General features: G+C 45.7%; 1 long non-coding RNA gene across 1 annotated transcript; it reads left to right on the forward strand.

The window, feature by feature from the left end:
- Window positions 1–4,336: 4,336 nt before the first annotated feature.
- On the forward strand, window positions 4,337–9,447 carry LOC146074086 (uncharacterized). Its single transcript, XR_014473360.1, has 4 exons — window positions 4,337–4,379; window positions 5,896–5,958; window positions 6,480–6,542; window positions 8,756–9,447. It is a non-coding gene; the product is annotated as an uncharacterized LOC146074086 (long non-coding RNA).
- The last annotated feature ends 12,524 nt before the right edge of the window (window positions 9,448–21,971 follow it).

Genomic DNA, 21,971 nt, shown 5'->3' on the forward strand with positions numbered 1-21,971 from the left:
ATGGCGGGCGCAGCACTTTATAAAATCCAGTCCACGCCTTTTTGTAAACCCAGTAATGAGTACAGTAACTTTATTTAAACAGCACACTTTCTCATTTTTCTCATCTTCACACAGTGCCTCCGCTTGAAGGCGAGGACACCCTGCCCTTGCGGGCCGTTACTGCCCCCAGCGCATCAGCCGCTCCGTCTGAGAGTAAGTCCTGTCATTTCTTTATTGAGTTTGTGTATTTTTTTCCTTTCTCTCCTAATTGTGTCTTTTCTTAGCGTGCCATTGGCCCACGCTGGTAGCGTGGGCCAATGGCAGCCTAGCGCAGCCCTGCGTAGTCAGCGTTGTGTCCATGTCAGGGGGGTGGGGGTGGAGCGTTGCGCCAATGCCTCTGATGCACAAAAGGAGGCAATTGCCACTGGCAGTACTAGTGTACATCCGGTACTGCACTGGCAAATGCCTCCTTTTGAAACAACCACTATCCAGGACAGCCTTAAGCAGGGAATGCGCAGCGGTATGTGTCCTATCCACTTTGGAGCAGAGTGGATTTTCTAAAGTACAGTATGGCGGGCGCAGCACTTTATAAAATCCAGTCCACGCCTTTTTGTAAACCCAGTAATGAGTACAGTAACTTTATTTAAACAGCACACTTTCTCATTTTTATCATCTTCACACAGTGCCTCCGCTTGAAGACGAGGACACCCTGCCCTTGCGGGCCGTTACTGCCCCCAGCGCATCAGCCGCTCCGTCTGAGAGTAAGTCCTGTCATTTCTTTATTGAGTTTGTGTATTTTTTTCCTTTCTCTCCTAATTGTGTCTTTTCTTAGCGTGCCATTGGCCCACGCTGGTAGCGTGGGCCAATGGCAGCCTAGCGCAGCCCTGCGTAGTCAGCGTTGTGTCCATGTCAGGGGGGTGGGGGTGGAGCGTTGCGCCAATGCCTCTGATGCACAAAAGGAGGCAATTGCCACTGGCAGTACTAGTGTACATCCGGTACTGCACTGGCAAATGCCTCCTTTTGAAACAACCACTATCCAGGACAGCCGTAAGCAGGGAATGCGCAGCGGTATGTGTCCTATCCACTTTGGAGCAGAGTGGATTTTCTAAAGTACAGTATGGCGGGCGCAGCACTTTATAAAATCCAGTCCACGCCTTTTTGTAAACCCAGTAATGAGTACAGTAACTTTATTTAAACAGCACACTTTCTCATTTTTCTCATCTTCACACAGTGCCTCCGCTTGAAGGCGAGGACACCCTGCCCTTGCGGGCCGTTACTGCCCCCAGCGCCTCAGCCGCTCCGTCTGAGAGTAAGTCCTGTCATTTCTTTATTGAGTTTGTGTATTTTTTTCCTTTCTCTCCTAATTGTGTCTTCTCTTAGCGTGCCATTGGCCCACGCTGGTAGCGTGGGCCAATGGAAGCCTAGCGCAGCCCTGCGTAGTCAGCGTTGTGTCCATGTCAGGGGGGTGGGGGTGGAGCGTTGCGCCAATGCCTCTGATGCACAAAAGGAGGCAATTGCCACTGGCAGTACTAGTGTACATCCGGTACTGCACTGGCAAATGCCTCCTTTTGAAACAACCACTATCCAGGACAGCCGTAAGCAGGGAATGCGCAGCGGTATGTGTCCTATCCACTTTGGAGCAGAGTGGATTTTCTAAAGTACAGTATGGCGGGCGCAGCACTTTATAAAATCCAGTCCACGCCTTTTTGTAAACCCAGTAATGAGTACAGTAACTTTATTTAAACAGCACACTTTCTCATTTTTCTCATCTTCACACAGTGCCTCCGCTTGAAGGCGAGGACACCCTGCCCTTGCGGGCCGTTACTGCCCCCAGCGCATCAGCCGCTCCGTCTGAGAGTAAGTCCTGTCATTTCTTTATTGAGTTTGTGTATTTTTTTCCTTTCTCTCCTAATTGTGTCTTTTCTTAGCGTGCCATTGGCCCACGCTGGTAGCGTGGGCCAATGGCAGCCTAGCGCAGCCCTGCGTAGTCAGCGTTGTGTCCATGTCAGGGGGGTGGGGGTGGAGCGTTGCGCCAATGCCTCTGATGCACAAAAGGAGGCAATTGCCACTGGCAGTACTAGTGTACATCCGGTACTGCACTGGCAAATGCCTCCTTTTGAAACAACCACTATCCAGGACAGCCGTAAGCAGGGAATGCGCAGCGGTATGTGTCCTATCCACTTTGGAGCAGAGTGGATTTTCTAAAGTACAGTATGGCGGGCGCAGCACTTTATAAAATCCAGTCAACGCCTTTTTGTAAACCCAGTAATGAGTACAGTAACTTTATTTAAACAGCACACTTTCTCATTTTTCTCATCTTCACACAGTGCCTCCGCTTGAAGGCGAGGACACCCTGCCCTTGCGGGCCGTTACTGCCCCCAGCGCCTCAGCCGCTCCGTCTGAGAGTAAGTCCTGTCATTTCTTTATTGAGTTTGTGTTTTTTTTTCCTTTCTCTCCTAATTGTGTCTTCTCTTGGCGTGCCATTGGCCCACGCTGGTAGCGTGGGCCAATGGCAGCCTAGCGCAGCCCTGCGTAGTCAGCGTTGTGTCCATGTCAGGGGGGTGGGGGTGGAGCGTTGCGCCAATGCCTCTGATGCACAAAAGGAGGCAATTGCCACTGGCAGTACTAGTGTACATCCGGTACTGCACTGGCAAATGCCTCCTTTTGAAACAACCACTATCCAGGACAGCCGTAAGCAGGGAATGCGCAGCGGTATGTGTCCTATCCACTTTGGAGCAGAGTGGATTTTCTAAAGTACAGTATGGCGGGCGCAGCACTTTATAAAATCCAGTCCACGCCTTTTTGTAAACCCAGTAATGAGTACAGTAACTTTATTTAAACAGCACACTTTCTCATTTTTATCATCTTCACACAGTGCCTCCGCTTGAAGGCGAGGACACCCTGCCCTTGCGGGCCGTTACTGCCCCCAGCGCATCAGCCGCTCCGTCTGAGAGTAAGTCCTGTCATTTCTTTATTGAGTTTGTGTATTTTTTTCCTTTCTCTCCTAATTGTGTCTTTTCTTAGCGTGCCATTGGCCCACGCTGGTAGCGTGGGCCAATGGCAGCCTAGCGCAGCCCTGCGTAGTCAGCGTTGTGTCCATGTCAGGGGGGTGGGGGTGGAGCGTTGCGCCAATGCCTCTGATGCACAAAAGGAGGCAATTGCCACTGGCAGTACTAGTGTACATCCGGTACTGCACTGGCAAATGCCTCCTTTTGAAACAACCACTATCCAGGACAGCCGTAAGCAGGGAATGCGCAGCGGTACTGTATGTGTCCTATCCACTTTGGAGCAGAGTGGATTTTCTAAAGTACAGTATGGCGGGCGCAGCACTTTATAAAATTCAGTCCACGCCTTTTTGTAAAGCCACCCCGCCCTATTTACAGTAATAAGAGTACGGTAAGTTTATTAACAGTAAACAGCACTTGTTTTCATTTTTGACATTTTCCCACAGTGCCTCCGCTTCAAGACCAGGGCACCCTGCCCTGCGGGCAAGCTACAGGCCCCCCCTCAAGCATCGCCACGATGCTAAGCAGTAAGTCCTGTCATTTCTTTATTGTGTTTTGTGTTTGTGTGTTTGAACTTGTGTAGTTTTTTGCCGTGCCGTTGGGCGACGCTGTCAGCATCGGCCAACGGCAGCCTAGCACAGTCAGCGTAGTGTCCCCGCGGGAGCCCTGCACAATTACCGTAATGTCCCCGTCAGGTACTGTAGCTCTGCGTCTCGTGCACAAAGGGGGTGGGGGTGGAGGCGTGCGGTACGTCTGATGCACGACGTTTTGACCTACTGTAGACATTATTTATCTACAGTATACAGTACTGCAATACTGTATACTCTACCATAACCTCAGTGATCACAGTAGTGTGTGTGAACTAATGTTTCAAAGGACACTACAGTACAGTATACTGTAATGTACAGTACTGTAATTATTTTTACTCAGGACTTCAGAGGAGGATGGAAAGTGTACGCCCCAGAAGGTCACCTCAAACTTTGGCAGCCAGTAAGTGTCCTCCCGACCTGTTCATACAGTACCCCCAGTATCCACGTTGACGTGGAGTCTATTTTATCAAGTGTGGTGGGCACAGCACTTTATTGAAAACAGTCCACGGCTTTTTTTTTTAACACCCCCTCCTCCCCAGCGCAGTTAGCGTAGTTTCCCTGCAGCAGCCCTTCGTAGTCATGCAAATTAGCGAGTAACTCTCACACAGTGCAGGTAAACGCCAGATCCCCTGCGCTGGTGGATGGGTAATCATGCGTGTACAATACTGTATTGCACAGGGGCCAATGTGTTTTATTATTTTTTACAGGGCCAGTCCAGAACAGACATCAGTGGCTGACCACCCCTCTCGTCCTCGTTACCCCTTTGAATACACCAGTCCCTGTGCTTCCATCCGCCATGAAGAAGGTAAGCATTGCTGCGCATACTGTACAGTATAGTAGGTGTGCGTAGCCCATTTTATTAGGGGGTGCACCATTCCAGGGGCATGTCAATCACTGGACATGTCCATCACCGCCTATTATTACACAAAATGCCACACACTTTAATGCCCATTAGAGATACTGTAATTACACACACAGTAATGCCAATTCCACATACAGTACTGTAATGCCATGCACAGTAATGTCCATTCCACATACTGTAATGCCACACACAGTAATGCCCATTCCACATAATGCCACCCAACATACTGTACTGTACAGTACAGTAATGCCAATTACACATACAGTAATGCCACACACCATAATGGCCAACACTCATACTGTAATGCTACACACAGTAATGACCATTTTACATAATGCTACACACCATACTGCCCATTACACATTATGCCAGGGCTTGACCAATGTTTGTAAAACAGGGATAATAGAAAATGTGCGTTCCAATGGTGCACGTCAAAAATTTACACCGTAATGCCGATTACATGTCACACAGCCAATACATACTCTAGTATACCACATGCCATAATGCCCATTACACGTTATGCCACACACCGTAATGCCCATTGCACTGCAAACTGTGATGCCCTCACTGTGATGCCCATTACATGGTGCACCTCACACTTCGTAATGCCTATTACTGTACATGTCACACAGACATTACACATTATGCCTCAGACCGTGATGCCCATTCAACATTAAGCCTCACACCGTGATGCCCATTACACATTATGCCACACACCATGCTGCCCATCACACATAATGGTACACACAGTAATGGCCATTACACAGAATGCTATACACTATAATGGCCATTACACATTAGGCAACATACTGTACTGTACTGTATTGCCCATTACACATTATTTGACACACATTATGCCACACACCGTAATGCCCATTACATACTGTACTGTACTGTACATTATTATGCCACACAACTGCGGCTTACCTACAGTGCATTCTCATTGCTAGATGTTACATGCTTGATGCCAGGGATTTATTGCTCGATGCCAGGGATTACATCTTATTGCCCTGGTCTACATGCTCCATTCCAGGTGTCTCATGCTCGTTGCCAGAGGGTGTGAAATGCTAATTGCCAGGGGGGTGGGGTGAACTGCTCATTTCCAGGGGGTAACATGCATTTTACCAGGGGTTCCATGCTACCTGAGAAGGGGGTGGTTAAATGCTAATTGACAGTGGAAGTTTCATGCTCATTGCTTGGGGGCACACTGCACACACTTTCGGGAAGCATTAAGCACTCTTCGTATCAGATACAGTACCTGCCGGAGCTGCAGCCTTCTTCCTTTTTAAACTGCATTGCCACATGCCAGAGCCACAGCAGCCTCCTTCCCTTTTGAGCTGCTGCGTATGCTGCACGTCATTTTTGTAAAGCCACCCCCGCCCTATTTACAGTAATAAGAGTACGGTAAGTTTATTAACAGTAAACAGCACTTGTTCTCATTTTTGACATTTTCCCACAGTGACTCCAATTGTAGACCAGGGCACCCTTCCAGCCCCCACCGCCTCAGCCGCTCCATCTGAGAGTAAGTCCTGTCATTTCTTTATTGAGTTTGTGTTTTTTTTTTTTCTTTCTCTCCTACTGTAATTGTGTCTTTTGTTGGCGTGTCATTGGCCCACGCTGGTAGCGCGGGCCAATGGCAGCCTAGCGCAGCCCTGCGTAGTCAGCGTTGTGTCCATGTCAGGGGGGTGGGGGTGGAGCGTTGCGCCAATGCCTCTGATGCACAAAAGGAGGCAATTGCCACTGGCAGTACTAGTGTACATCCGGTACTGCACTGGCAAATGCCTCCTTTTGAAACAACCACTATCCAGGGCAGCCGTAAGCAGGGAATGCGCAGCGGTACATTACAGTACAGTACAGTATGTGTCTTATCCACTTTGGAGCAGAGTGGATCATCTAAAGTATAGTATGGCGGGCGCAGCACTTTATAAAATTCAGTCCACGCCTTTTTGTAAAGCCACCCCCGCCCTATTTACAGTAATAAGAGTACGGTAAGTTTATTAACAGTAAACAGCACTTGTTCTCATTTTTGACATTTTCCCACAGTGACTCCGATTGCAGACCAGGGCACCATAACAGCCCCCAGCGCCTCAGCCGCTCCGTCTGAGAGTAAGTCCTGTCATTTCTTTTTTGAGTTTGTGTTTTTTTTTTCTTTCTCTCCTAATTGTGTCTTTTCTTGGCGTGCCATTGGCCCACGCTGGTACCCTGCGGGCATTCTACAGGCCCCCCCACCAATTGTTAATGTTGATTTATTATGACCAAAGGACAATACTGTAAGTGAAAAGCCTAGGTTACGTATTATGTCCGTAACCAGCGTACCTTTTATACCTACAGTAGGTACAGTATGTGCGAACAAATCGTGGCGCAGCGTAGCGTACCTTTATTGTGTATTATACACCAAAGAACCAATACCTTAATAATAGATCCCTTCGCAGTACTCTGTCTCTAATCTGCGAATACACCTTTAAGGACAGTGTCCGTAATATACCGTAACAATACACCGTTACACGTTATGCCACACACCGTAATGCCCATTGCACTGCAAACTGTGATGCCCTCACTGTGATGCCCATTACATGGTACACCTCACACTTCGTAATGCCTATTACATGTCACACAGACATTACACATTATGCCTCAGACCGTGATGCCCATTCAACATTAAGCCTCACACCGTGATGCCCATTACACATTATGCCACACACCATGCTGCCCATCACACATAATGGTACACACAGTAATGGCCATTACACAGAATGCTATACACTATAATGGCCATTACACATTAGGCCACATACTGTACTGTACTGTATTGCCCATTACACATTATTTGACACACATTATGCCACACACCGTAATGCCCATTACATACTGTACTGTACAGTATTATGCCACACAACTGCGGCTTATACCCCTTTCACATCGCACTTTTAAAACGGTATATTGCCGTTTTTTTCACTTTTTAAAACGTTTAAGGCTGCACTGTGAATGCACCACAGCCGATTTACCGTTTCAATTTAACTGGCATTTCGAACCGTGTAAAAAGCAGAGTCCTACACGGTTCCTTGCCGTTTTTTCTGCAATGTGAATGTGTACAGTTTGTCTGAAACGGTATTTCAGGCAAACAACACAAGCACATCCCAGTACAGTTCCCACTACTAGCCCCGCTGCGGGGCATTACTGCTGCACCCTCTCTCTATAGTCACAGGACAGGGAGCGGCAGGGAGGCAGCTGCTGCCCATTATTACCCACCTCCAGGGTCCGGATCTCCTGCTGCGTGAGGTCGTTAGAGGCGGCACACTGCGTGCGGAGCCCCCGCAGGTTGGACATGGAGATGTCGATCATGTTCTGGATGAGCTCGCAGTGCTGCCGGGCGGACAGGGCCAGTGCGCTCTCCCCGCTCCCCAGCACGGTGCCCCCCGGCTTCATCTCTACCATCTTCCGGCTCTGCATCTCCTCGGCATCGGGAAGCGTGCGGCGGGGAATGCGGCTATGTACCAGGGATGAACACAAGGGCAGCGCTGCGGGGACGAAGGCAGCGGCCACTGCGTGACTGTCAGGCACTGTCACACGGCGAGTACCGCACAGGAGCCGCTTACATGGCCGCACAGACGCTGTGCATTGGTACAGGGGCTAACCGTGCGGCGGCGCATCCATGCAGGGTGGGGATTACAGGCAGCAGCCCGGCTCTAGGTCGCTCTTCCCCAGCCGCCCAGCCTGACAGGCAGCGGCGGCAGTGATGCTATTACAGTGCACGGTGGGGGCGGCGGCAGCAAGTTGATGTAAATAAGAAGGGACGAGTGGATAGACAGCAGCAGCAACAGCACTCAGACTGTGACACTCTTCCTCCCCTCCGCGCTGCTGCCGACAGGCAATAATGACAGGCAATGGTCACACACTGCCTTGAAACGTGTTCAGAATGAAACGTTTCAACTGCAATGTGAATGACACTGAAACCTGCATTTAAAACGGTAATCTGGCCACTATTAAGGCTCTGACCCGTTTTAATTACCGGTTTAAAATACCGGTTTTTAAAACGGGTCTGCGATGTGAAAGTGGTATTACCTACAGTGCATTCTCATTGCTAGATGTTACATGCTTGATGCCAGGGATTTATTGCTCGATGCCAGGGATTACATCTTATTGCCCTGGCAGCAGCCTCCTTCCCTTTTGAGCTGCTGCCATATGCTGCACGTCATATCGCACACTTACTGTACTTTACAGTAATAACCATACAGTAACTAGTGTATTACAAGTAATAATAATAATACTACAGTAATAAAAACTTTATTTTTAAAGCATATTTTCTCATTTTTCCACAGTGCCAAGGGTACAAGAGGACGAGGCAGCCTCCACCCCTCATCCAAATCCACCCATGGATAGAGGTAAAGTACAGTACAGTACAGTATACTGTAGTAATAGTAATGCTTACTGTACTGTAAAGTACAGTATTCAACATGTACAGTATTTCTGTTCTAAAACTGTACATTGTTTGTTTGTTTATTTTCACAGAAGAATTAAGAAGAGTGGTGCAAATGCTGCAGATGATAATAAATCGGATTTTCAATTTATTATTAGAATTAATATAATTTTTTTTTTTTTTTTTAATAAAAAATTTATAACAATCATTACTGTCAGTACGTTTCATTAAAGATGGTTTGCAGTTTGTAATTATTACAGTACAGTCTACTGGGCAGGTGTCAGTACAGTACATCTTTCCAAAACTTCTTTACACAGTACCATACTGTACAATTTGAATCATGTGTGGGGACTTCAAATACAGTATAATAAAAAATAAAATAAAAAAAACACAGCACATTAATTTAAACAGGACAAAGTCATACAGTATTTTAGGTACAATAATTTAAAGTACTGTTGGTCACAACAAAGCTTTTTGCAAGGCGTGGCTGTCCTTTGTTCTCTATCCAAAACACGCTTGATTTTGCTCATTGTAGAGTGGCATGTGGTGGATAAGGGGAGAAGAAAAAAGAATAGCGTTAGTACTGAATGGTCACAAGGGTTTCGGGGGGGGGGGGGGGACATGTTGGCAGGGGAAGGGGATGGGAGAGAGGGAGAGAGATAATGTACAGTACAGTAAGATCATAAACTTACTTTTTTTCCATTTCATTGCCAGTCCTTTGTTCTCGGTCCCAAACACGCTTGATTTTGCTCATGGTAGAGTGTCATGGTGGATAATGGGAGAGAAGAATAAAGAATACAGTAACGTTAGTACTGAATGGTCACAAGGGTTTCGGGGGGGGGGGGGGGGAGACACATGTTGGCAGGGGAAGGGGATGGGAGAGAGGGAGAGAGATACAGTAATGTACAGTAAGATCATACAGTAAACGTACTTTTTTTCCATTTCATTGCCAGTCCTTTGTTCTCGGTCCCAAACTCGCTTGATTTTGCTCATTGTAGAGTGGCATGTGGTGGATAAGGGGAGAAGAATAAAGAATAGCATTAGTACTGAATGGTCACAAGGGTTTCGGGGGGGGGGGGGGACATGTTGGCAGGGGAAGGGGATGGGAGAGAGGGAGAGAGATAATGTACAGTACAGTAAGATCATAAACGTACTTTTTTTCCATTTCATTGCCAGTCCTTTGTTCTCGGTCCCAAACACGCTTGATTTTGCTCATGGTAGAGTGTCATGGTGGATAATGGGAGAGAAGAATAAAGAATACAGTAACGTTAGTACTGAATGGTCACAAGGGTTTCGGGGGGGGGGGGGGAGACACATGTTGGCAGGGGAAGGGGATGGGAGAGAGGGAGAGAGATACAGTAATGTACAGTAAGATCATACAGTAAACGTACTTTTTTTCCATTTCATTGCCAGTCCTTTGTTCTCGGTCCCAAACTCGCTTGATTTTGCTCATTGTAGAGTGGCATGTGGTGGATAAGGGGAGAAGAATAAAGAATAGCATTAGTACTGAATGGTCACAAGGGTTTCGGGGGGGGGGGGGAGACATGTTGGCAGGGGAAGGGGATAGGAGAGAGGGAGAGAGATACAGTAATGTACAGTAAGATCATAAACGTACTTTTTTTCCATTTCATTGCCAGTCCTTTGTTCTCGGTCCCAAACTCGCTTGATTTTGCTCATTGTAGAGTGGCATGTGGTGGATAAGGGTTGAAGAAAAAAGAATAGCATTAGTACTGAATGGTCACAAGGGTTTAGGGGGGGGGGGGGGGAATGTTGGCAGGGGAAGGGGATGGGAGAGAGGGAGAGAGATACAGTAATGTACAGTAAGATCATAAACGTACTTTTTTTCCATTTCATTGCCAGTCCTTTGTTCTCGGTCTCAAACACGCTTGATTTTGCTCATTGTAGAGTGGCATGTGGTGGATAAGGGTTGAAGAAAAAAGAATAGCATTAGTACTGAATGGTCACAAGGGTTTCGGGGGGGGGGGGGGGGAGACATGTTGGCAGGGGAAGGGGATAGGAGAGAGGGAGAGAGATACAGTAATGTACAGTAAGATCATAAACGTACTTTTTTTCCATTTCATTGCCAGTCCTTTGTTCTCGGTCCCAAACTCGCTTGATTTTGCTCATTGTAGAGTGGCATGTGGTGGATAAGGGTTGAAGAAAAAAGAATAGCATTAGTACTGAATGGTCACAAGGGTTTAGGGGGGGGGGGGGGAATGTTGGCAGGGGAAGGGGATGGGAGAGAGGGAGAGAGATACAGTAATGTACAGTAAGATCATAAACGTACTTTTTTTCCATTTCATTGCCAGTCCTTTGTTCTCGGTCTCAAACACGCTTGATTTTGCTCATTGTAGAGTGGCATGTGGTGGATAAGGGTTGAAGAAAAAAGAATAGCATTAGTACTGAATGGTCACAAGGGTTTCGGGGGGGGGGGGGGGGGGGACATGTTGGCAGGGGAAGGGGATGGGAGAGAGGGAGAGAGATACAGTAATGTACAGTAAGATCATAAACGTACTTTTTTTCCATTTCATTGCCAGTCCTTTGTTCTCGGTCCCAAACTCGCTTGATTTTGCTCATTGTAGAGTGGCATGGGGAGAGAAGAAAAGAGAATAGCGTTAGTACTGAATGGTCACAAGGATGTCAGGGGGGGGGGGAGAGAGAGATACAGTATGTTGGAAGGGGATGGGAGAGAGGGAGAGAGATACAGTACAGTAAGATCATAAACGTACTTTTTTTCCATTTCATTGCCAGTCCTTTGTTCTGTGAGTACAGTAGATGCCAGTTTGAAGAGACGTCTCCAGTTGCTGTGCTACAGTAAGCACGTCCAGCGTGTAACTCTGGGCATCCGTAGCAATCCATTTATAGTGTCCTTTATCTTTGTACAATCAGCCTTTGTAAGCTCAAATTTCCCCATGAGCCGTGTCACTATATCGAGGCGCAGATTTTCTGGGATTGCAAATTTATTACGTTGCCCATCATAATTGACCCGATTGCACCAATTCTTATACAGGTCAAAAGAAACATGCTCTTGGAAAATCTGTTGTGCATAACGGTGCATTTCCATCTTCGCTGCTTTAAAGAGAGTGTTGACACCCTCAGCTGTGATGACTTTGAGCGGCATGTCAGGCAAGGAAATCCCCACAGCGCACAATTCTTTGGGTATGATTCTAGGTGTTCTTTCATGTAGAGGTGATGTTCTTTGATGTTGAGGTAAGGTTGCGACGATCATATTTCCAGGGGACAATTGGGATGATGCAACCATTGCAGTGTCCATGTTGTTAGAGGCTTGGGATGGTGCATTGTGTCTGTCAGCCAACCAGTGAGATGTCAGTGGGGTACTTGTTAAGTTGGTCTGACGTTGTTGTGTATCTGAAGCATTATGTGTGGCAGGCAACCAGTGAGATGACACTGGTGTTGTGTCCATGTTCACCAATTCATTTGGTAAAACAGTTTCTGTGTCCATGCTAGGGCTGGCCAATCGGTTGGAGAAGCTGGTGTCATCTCCAAATCAGAAAAGTGGAAAGATGTGGTTGGTTGGGTCATTTCCAAGTCAAAATCCTCTGTTTCAAATGCATCAGGGCAGTCAAATTGTGATTGTACTGGATTAGATGTTGTGGGTGTAATGGGTGGCCCTGTAGCAGCTTGCCATTGTTTGGCTTGAGCAAGCATGTCAATCAGACCTCCTGACAGCACTTTAATTTGTCCTGTCAGTACATGAATTTCCGCTTTCAGTTCATCCACATGTACAGACAGTCCATTGTTTTGGGTTTCCAGGTGGGTCATCTTGCCCAAAATGTCTCTCACCAACCCTGTGCAGCTACATTGTGGTGGGTTGTGATCCAGAAAGTTAAGTTTCCTACGGGACGGTGATTGAGATTTTTGTTCCAGAGGTGTAATGTGAAGCTCCAAAGGGTGCAAGTCATTATCTACGGGAACTGACACATCTGTCACTGTGTTAATGTCTTGCTGTGCATCAGTGTTAATGTCTTGCACCAGACAGTCATCGTGAGATTCTCCTATAGTCGCGAACAAAGACTTGTTCTTGGCCTTGGCATTTTTCCGTAGTTTGACAACAGGAATATTTTCTTTTCCTGCTTTCTTCTTAACGATATTATTTTTAATGTTTGGCACTAATGCAGCCATTCTCTTGGGACATGCAAGTGTAGGTTCTCCAGAATAGAATTTTTTTGTTTTCACCATCTTCAGTAGGCAGTGCACTCTACAATACACAACAATAAGATTCAAGTTAATACAGTACATACTGTACAGTACAGTACATTAGTTACAGTACAATACAGTAGCATACAGTATTGTATTATGGTATTACAGTAGTGAAAATTACAGTAGGTACAGTACTTGTGACTTATTTGGGCGCCTGATTTTCTTCATCGCACCTAAAATCGCGTCAAATTGCATCGCATACAATCATACAATTGACCCCATTTTTTATTGTATTCCCACCCTGATGGCTAAATGCCCCCATTGTTAACGCCACCCCACTTGCGCTCGCCACACTATATAAAATCAACTCTACGCCGACGTGGATTGTGGGGGTATGAAAAGGTCGGAGGACGCGTAACGCCGCCGCTCGCCACGCTTCGGGTTGGCGTTGATAGTGGGGTGGCGTTAACAATGGGGGCATTTAGCCATCAGGGTGGGAATACAATTAAAAATGGGGTCTGGGGGGCCATTTCACATACTGTATGAAACAGGCATCTGGGTACATCTGTACATACAGTACAGTATTAAAATCGCATCAAATCGCATCGCATGCAATACAATAGCATACAATGCAACAGCAATTTTCTCTTCAAAGGAATTTCAAGGGAAATCGCATCAAATCGCATGCTTAGGGTACTGGCATACAATTTCAACATTGGCTGCCCAGATACTGTAAGTCACAAGTACCGAAAATTATGTGACCGTACTGCATAGACATGAGCTTTTTTTTTCAATAAAAGGGATGAAGCGATAAACAAAAGTACAGTACGTTAACAGATGGGGCTTAGACAGACAGACTAGGAGGGGTGGAGGCAGGGGCGGGCTGGGCCGGGGGGCAGGATGCCATCTGCCCCCCAGGCCGCTCTGGCAGGTGTGCTGCGGGCCGCGCCGCCGCGCCCGTTTCTGAGGCCGCATTGCCGTTTGTTTTTTTTTTCACTGCCGGCGGCCATGTTACTGTGGTTTTTTAAATGATGTCTGAGGCCACAGCAACATGGCCGCCGGCCTCCACGGCTACGTGGAGGAGGGCTCCGGCCGGCAGCCTGTTCCCTCTTATCCCCAGTGGCAGTCGGCAGACGCTGGGTGCGGTGTGGACGTCATGACGTTGACGCCTCCCACCCACGCGTCTGCACTCAGAGACTGGAGGAAGGCTGGGGCCGCCCGCAGAGCAACTCGTGGGGGACGCTTCAGGAGGCCGCAGAGAGGGGAACAGAAATTTGTGGAGCCGCAGCAGGACAGGAGGAGCCTGGTCGAGGATAAAACACAGGATAGTAGTACAGTAAGTTAACATGATCTAAAACGACATACAGTATCTGTAATAATGCAATGACACCACAGGCTGCTCCCCCTGTATAATAATTTGTGTCATGGCATTACTATTAATAATAGTAATGCCATGACACTAATTATTATACAGGGGGAGCAGCCTGTGGTCATGGCATTACTTTTATATTATACAGGTGGAGCACCCTGTGGTGTCATTATTATTGTACAGGGGGAGCAGCCTGTGGTGTCATGGCATTATGCCATGACACCACAGGCTGCTCCCTCTGCATAATAATAATGCCATGACACCACAGGCTGCTACCCCTGTATAATATAAAAGTAATGCCATGACACCACAGGCTGCTCCCTCTGTATAATAATAATGCAATGACACCACAGGCTGCTCCCCCTGTATAATAATTTGTGTCATGGTATTACTATTGTTACTGTACTGTACTGTATATTATACAGCGGGAGTAGCCTGTGGTGTCATTGCATTATTATTATACAGTACAGCAGGAACAGCATGTGGTGTCATTGCATTATTATTATTATACAGAGGGAGCAGCCAGTGGTGTCATGGCATTCATTTTACTGTATATTATACAGGGGGAGCCACCTGTGGTGTCATAATTATTATTGTACAGGGGGACATAGGCGAATCTAGGGGGTGGTCCGGGGGTGCACAGGACCACCCATTAGCCCATTTTGTAGCTGAGGGATGGGGCTTTCCAATGAGCCCAGCCCCGTGTCTCTAGCCCCCTGGGAACCGGAGATACAACCAGGCAAAGCTGGAATGTTTTCCCAATAGGATAACATGGGACCCGCTAATTCCGACCCCCACCCAGTTCAACAGCTGCCAGTTCCCCCTTCGGCATCACTGAAGCTCGAGGTTGATCTCAGTCGAACCCAAATCGCTGGGCCTTCAATCTGATACCAGGCTGGATCCATATGGGTTAATTGGTTCCAGGGATATTGAGGTGAATATTTCTTAAATGTAATTTCATGATGGTTTATGTTATTTGAGGGCAGATTTCTCTGGAACCAAGCAGCCCAGTTTCACGGGACCAAAATCATTTGAAGCCAACTCAAAAGTTCTTCAATATGATACTGGTCTCATGTAAATGGGTCAGTTGGTTCCGAAGATATAGCTGGTTGGTTAAAGGGGGGTAGGGAGAGGGGAGTGGTTGTCTCTCCCCTTCACACCAGAAAATGCAGGGACTAGGCTGGTGTATAAGGGGTCAGCCTGGGAATGTCCCTGCATGATCCTGGCACCATATTCCCGGGTAAATCCCTGCATTTTCTGTTGTGAAAGGGGTATTATTTCAAACAGCCGTGACCTGCAGTGCTCTGAATACAGCCGGGCAGCCCCCTGCTCTCTGCCCAGCTGTCAATGACTGTCACCCCGGCAGCTTCCACTCCAATTCTTCTTCCCGCTTTCACCTCAGCCCTTCCCCCCCCTTTAATCATGTGGTGCCGGCGCCCGGCGTGCTCCCCCGACGTCACGCACAACAACAGCGCGCACAATATTTCAAATGTCCACTCGGATAGAGGGGACACCAGAAGGGGAGTGGGAGCGTGCTCTGCGCTGCGCTCTGCTCCTCTCCCCATAGAAGCAGCTGCACCTCTCTCCATCTCTCCCTGCAGCAGCAGAAAAGGCTCATATAAAAATTTCCAGTGTGGCACTTTTGGGTACATTGCTTAAGGGACGCTACAAGTGGCAGTATGTGGGGGCATTACGCATAATGTGTGGCTTAATGTGTAAGAGGCATTACGGTGTGCAGCATCATGTGTAAGCGGCATTATGTGTGCTGCATCATGTGTAAGGGACATTATGTGTGCAGCATCATGTGTAATGGGTACTATTTTGCGCGGCATCATGTGTAATGGGTACTATGGTGTGCGGCATCATGTGTAACGGGTACTATGGTGCCATCAAGCAAGAACTCACTAGCAATGAGCACGTAGGTAAGCAGCACTTATGTGGCAAATATGTAATGGGCATTACGGTTTGTTATATAGTATGTACTGGGCATCATGATGTGTGGCACAATGTGTAATGGGCATTATGGTGTGTTGCCTTATGTGTAAGTGGCATTACGGCGTGTGGCTTTATGTGTAATGGGTATTACGGAGTTTGCTAAAATGTGTAATGAGCATTACTGTGTATGGTCTAAAGTGTAATACCACACGCCTTTTTGTGATGCCACGCCTCCTTCCCATGAGGTCACGCCCCATTTTTTGTGCGCGGCTACGCCGCGCAAAGGTCCCCCTGCTGCTATGTCTAGATCTGGGACCACCCATTACCATAATTCTAGATTCGCCTATGCAGGGGGAGCAGACTGTGGTGTCATGGCATTATGCCATGACACCACAGGCTGCTCCCTCTGTATAATAATAATGCCATGACACCACAGGCTGCTCCCCCTGTATAATATAAAAGTAATGCCATGACACCACAGGCTGCTCCCTCTGTATACTGTAATAATAATAATGCAATGACACCACATGCTGTTCCTGCTGTATAATAATAATGCAATGAATTAATAAAAAATGTAATAAAAAAAATAAAAAAATAAACTGGTACAGTATTCTGGTTCTCCGGATACCTGTAATCTAGTATTACTGTACAGTAATTACTGTACAGTATTACAATACGAACACCCACAGCTAGGGGATTTTGTACACAGCTAGGGGATTTTTTACACAAACAGTATGACTGAGTCTGCGAAATACAGTAGTCTATTAATATGCGCAAAAATCCCCAAACTGCGAAAAAATACGTTACTACAGTATACAGTATTTACAGTATTACACCAACAGTATTTACAGTTGCACAGATTATACGAGAATACCCATAGTAGCAGCCTGCCAGTAGTAGCCCACCCTAATAGAGTATTGTCATCGCTAGTCGGGGATCTGCGGCCTATACACACCAGGCAATTTTAACACGTACAATATTCTAAATGGCGCTACAGTATCTCTACTGCACTGCACTGTACTGTATGTGGCATCCATGTTGATCCCTAAAATGGCGGAAAATCACGATACCACGTGATCCTATTGCTGTGACTACTTCAATTACAAGTACAGTATGCGGGAAAAAATGCCAAATGATCCGTTATTTACGGTATTACAACAATATTACTGACAATACCCCAATCCAGGATTTATTACACATTATACGGACAATACCCATAGCGGCAGCCTGCAGTAGCCTAATAAAGTATTCTCATCGCTAGTCGGGGAACTCTGGACCATACACACCAGGCAATTTTCAGATGAAAAACGTTTAGTGTGTACTGTATGGTCCTCAAGAGAATCATGCACTGTTCATTATGGTACTTACTGTATGGTACAGTACCTGAAGCAGAAGTGCAGTAAGGGGGAGGGAAAGTTGATCCTGCCCTCGCAAATGTAGCGGGGGATCTGCGTCCCATACACACTAGGCAATTTTAACACATTGTACAATATTCCACATGGCGCTATCTCTACTGCACTGTGCAGCCATCTCGATTCCCAACATGGCTGAAAATCACGATACTGTATCACATGTGCTCCTATTACTGACTGACTCTGCGAAACAGTCTGTAAACATGAGAAAAACACCGGTCCCCTCGTTTGAGGAAAAAATACGTGTTTTACGGTATTACACCAATGGTATTACGAAGAGAACTACAGTAGTATTTACAGTAGCAGCCTACAGTAGCCCACCCTAATAGAGTACTGTCATCGCTAGTCGGGGATTTGCGGCCCATACACACCAGGCAATTTTAACACATTGTACAATATTCTCAATGGCACTTGTACAGTATACAGTATTCTGCACCGGGTGCATTTGAACAGTAGGGAAAGAAGGGAAACATCTTCATTCAGGGAAGGGTGGGAACCGAGCGCTTCCGCGCAGGGACCGTTTTGTAGTGCTGCTTACTGTATACTGTAATGCAGCAATCAGTGAAATGTACAAATGACTGTACTACTGTATAGTGTACTTACTGCTCCAGCGAGAAGATACAGTAGTGTTCTTGCGGAAGGAAGGCAGTATGATGGTAAAACGGTAGAAACACGAAAGCAGCAACAACTTGACTTTGGATTCAGCAGAATGAATAGTCCAGGTGTACAGGTAGAATCTCGTGCTTGTATACAGGCAAGAGATGAAGAGACGATCCGTAGCAATTCTACACGGTTTAGATGCAGAAAAACAAACTGGATTGTTTGACAATTTTAATGTACTGTAGCTGAATTTATGCTGGCAGAGACAAAGGAAATCCTTCATGAAGCTGATAGGTGCATTTGAATTATGTACAATTACCAGCGAAACAAAAAGGCAGACTGAAATTAACATACTGTATGACTGCAATCAACATCTTATTGTCTGAGGTGTCGGTCTGTGTCTGAGTTTGGAGAAATCTATTGTTGCTGAAAAAAAACGTTCTCTGTAGCGCAGTACAGTATGTACAGTATGGGTATTAACTATCGTTTTTGTTTGTGGAAAAGTCCGAAAGATTTTGATAAGCACCAACTACTGTAACTGTATTAGTTTAAAAAAAAAAAAAAGAACGTTTAAAAAATAAAAATATAATGTAACCAACTGAGGATCGAACTACTGATACTGAGATAGTGAAGCTGTGCCTCTACCCGCTAGGCCACTATTGCCTGTGATTTTACTGCTGGCAGATGGTTAGCATGGCTTCTGCACCAATCAAATACAGTTCATGACCATCCAGTACGTCACTGCGGCTGCGAATAAAAGAAAAGAACTCTGTCCGTAAAGTAAGGACAAAATCCGTAGTGTAAAGTATGATACTGTAGGTCCTCAAATAAAGTTTTAAGTAGTCATCCAGCAATAGCAAAGGTTAGCATGTCTTCTGTACCAATTACATAAATGACCGTACGTAGCTGCTTCTGCGAATAAATACAAAACAATCTGTCCGTAAAGTAAGGACAAAATCCGTAGTGAAAAGTGGCTGGTTAGCAATGGTTAGCGAATTTAATCCCGAAACACGGTCCTCAAGGCAAGGAGTTTTACCTGAAAAGCTAAATCTATTTTGCGAAAAAAAACGTTTAAAAAATAAAAATATAATGTAATCAACTGAGGATCGAACTACTGATACTGAAATAGTGAAGCCGTGCCTCTACCCGCTAGGCCACTATTGCCTGTGATTTTACTCCTGGCAGATGGTTAGCATGGCTTCTGCACCAATCAAATACAGTTCATGACCATCCAGTACGTCACTGCGGCTGCGAATAAAAGAAAAGAACTCTGTCCGTAAAGTAAGGACAAAATCCGTAGTGTAAAGTATGATACTGTAGGTCCTCAAATAATGTTTTAAGTAGTCATCCAGCAATAGCAAAGGTTAGCATGGCTTCTGTACCAATTACATAAATGACCGTACGTAGCTGCTTCTGCGAATAAATACAAAACAATCTGTCCGTAAAGTAAGGACAAAATCCGTAGTGAAAAGTCGTGGCGGCCACTGTTTTGTAGAAGAGATTTTTACGCATGCGCTGTACTGTTTGGGAAAAGTGACATCTGGTGGTCAATGAGTGTAAGTGCAGGTTACATTTACAAGATTACGTTACGTTATAACGCGATCTATAACGGGACTATAGCGCAAGGAGCAGGCGCGATCCAGGCGCGATTTGCATGGCGCACTGTATGCGCAACGCAGCCACGATGTACCAGGCCATAACTGTATTCCGCCTTAGAGAAAACCGCGTTGACATTTTTTCCAAATGCCTTGCAATAACTCCTTAACGAAAAGAGATAGAAGGCTGAAAATGCATATTTAGACTTGTAGGCATTGTCTGAACAAGATAGCGTTGAAAAATCTGCTCCAGCTTATTCCGCCTTAGAGAAAACCGCGTTGACATTTTTTCCAAATGCCTTGCAATAACTCCTTAACGAAAAGAGATAGAAGGCTGAAAATGCATATTTAGACTTGTAGGCATTGTCTGAACAAGATAGCGTTGAAAAATCTGCTCCAGCTTATTCCGCCTTAGAGAAAACCGCGTTGACATTTTTTCCAAATGCCTTGCAATAACTCCTTAACGAAAAGAGATAGAAGGCTGAAAATGCATATTTAGACTTGTAGGCATTGTGTGAACAAGATAGCGTTGAAAAATCTGCTCCAGCTTATTCCGCCTTAGAGAAAACCGCGTTGACATTTTTTCCAAATGCCTTGCAATAACTCCTTAAGGAAAAGAGCTAGAAGGCTGAAAATGCATATTTAGACTTGTAGGCATTGTGTGAACAAGATAGCGTTGAAAAATCTGCTCTAGCTTATTCCGCCTTAGAGAAAACCGCGTTGACATTTTTTCCAAATGCCTTGCAATAACTCCTTAACGAAAAGAGCTAGAAGGCTGAAAATGCATATTTAGACTTGTAGACATTGTCTGAACAAGATAGCGTTGAAAAATCGGCTCTAGCTTATTCCGCCTTAGAGAAAACCGCGTTGACATTTTTTCCAAATGCCTTGCAATAACTCCTTAACGAAAAGAGATAGAAGGCTGAAAATGCATATTTAGACTTGTAGGCATTGTCTGAACAAGATAGCGTTGAAAAATCTGCTCCAGCTTATTCCGCCTTAGAGAAAACCGCGTTGACATTTTTTCCAAATGCCTTGCAATAACTCCTTAACGAAAAGAGATAGAAGGCTGAAAATGCATATTTAGACTTGTAGGCATTGTGTGAACAAGATAGCGTTGAAAAATCTGCTCCAGCTTATTCCGCCTTAGAGAAAACCGCGTTGACATTTTTTCCAAATGCCTTGCAATAACTCCTTAAAGAAAAGAGCTAGAAGGCTGAAAATGCATATTTAGACTTGTAGGCATTGTGTGAACAAGATAGCGTTGAAAAATCGGCTCTAGCTTATTCCGCCTTAGAGAAAACCGCGTTGACATTTTTTCCAAATGCCTTGCAATAACTCCTTAAGGAAAAGAGCTAGAAGGCTGAAAATGCATATTTAGACTTGTAGGCATTGTCTGAACAAGATAGCGTTGAAAAATCTGCTCCAGCTTATTCCGCCTTAGAGAAAACCGCGTTGACATTTTTTCCAAATGCCTTGCAATAACTCCTTAACGAAAAGAGCTAGAAGGCTGAAAATGCATATTTAGACTTGTAGGCATTGTGTGAACAAGATAGCGTTGAAAAATCGGCTCTAGCTTATTCCGCCTTAGAGAAAACCGCGTTGACATTTTTTCCAAATGCCTTGCAATAACTCCTTAACGAAAAGAGCTAGAAGGCTGAAAATGCATATTTAGACTTGTAGGCATTGTCTGAACAAGATAGCGTTGAAAAATCGGCTCCAGCTTATTCCGCCTTAGAGAAAACCGCGTTGACATTTTTTCCAAATGCCTTGCAATAACTCCTTAACGAAAAGAGATAGAAGGCTGAAAATGCATATTTAGACTTGTAGGCATTGTCTGAACAAGATAGCGTTAAAAAATCGGCTCTAGCTTATTCCGCCTTAGAGAAAACCGCGTTGACATTTTTTCCAAATGCCTTGCAATATCTCCTTAACGAAAAGAGCTAGAAAGCTGAAAATGCATATTTAGACTTGTAGGCATTGTGTGAACAAGATAGCGTTGAAAAATCGGCTCTAGCTTATTCCGCCTTAGAGAAAACCGCGTTG

This window comes from Crinia signifera, chromosome 4 (genome assembly GCF_055691185.1).
Source record: "Crinia signifera chromosome 4, ASM5569118v1, whole genome shotgun sequence".
Classification (NCBI taxonomy): domain Eukaryota; kingdom Metazoa; phylum Chordata; class Amphibia; order Anura; family Myobatrachidae; genus Crinia; species Crinia signifera.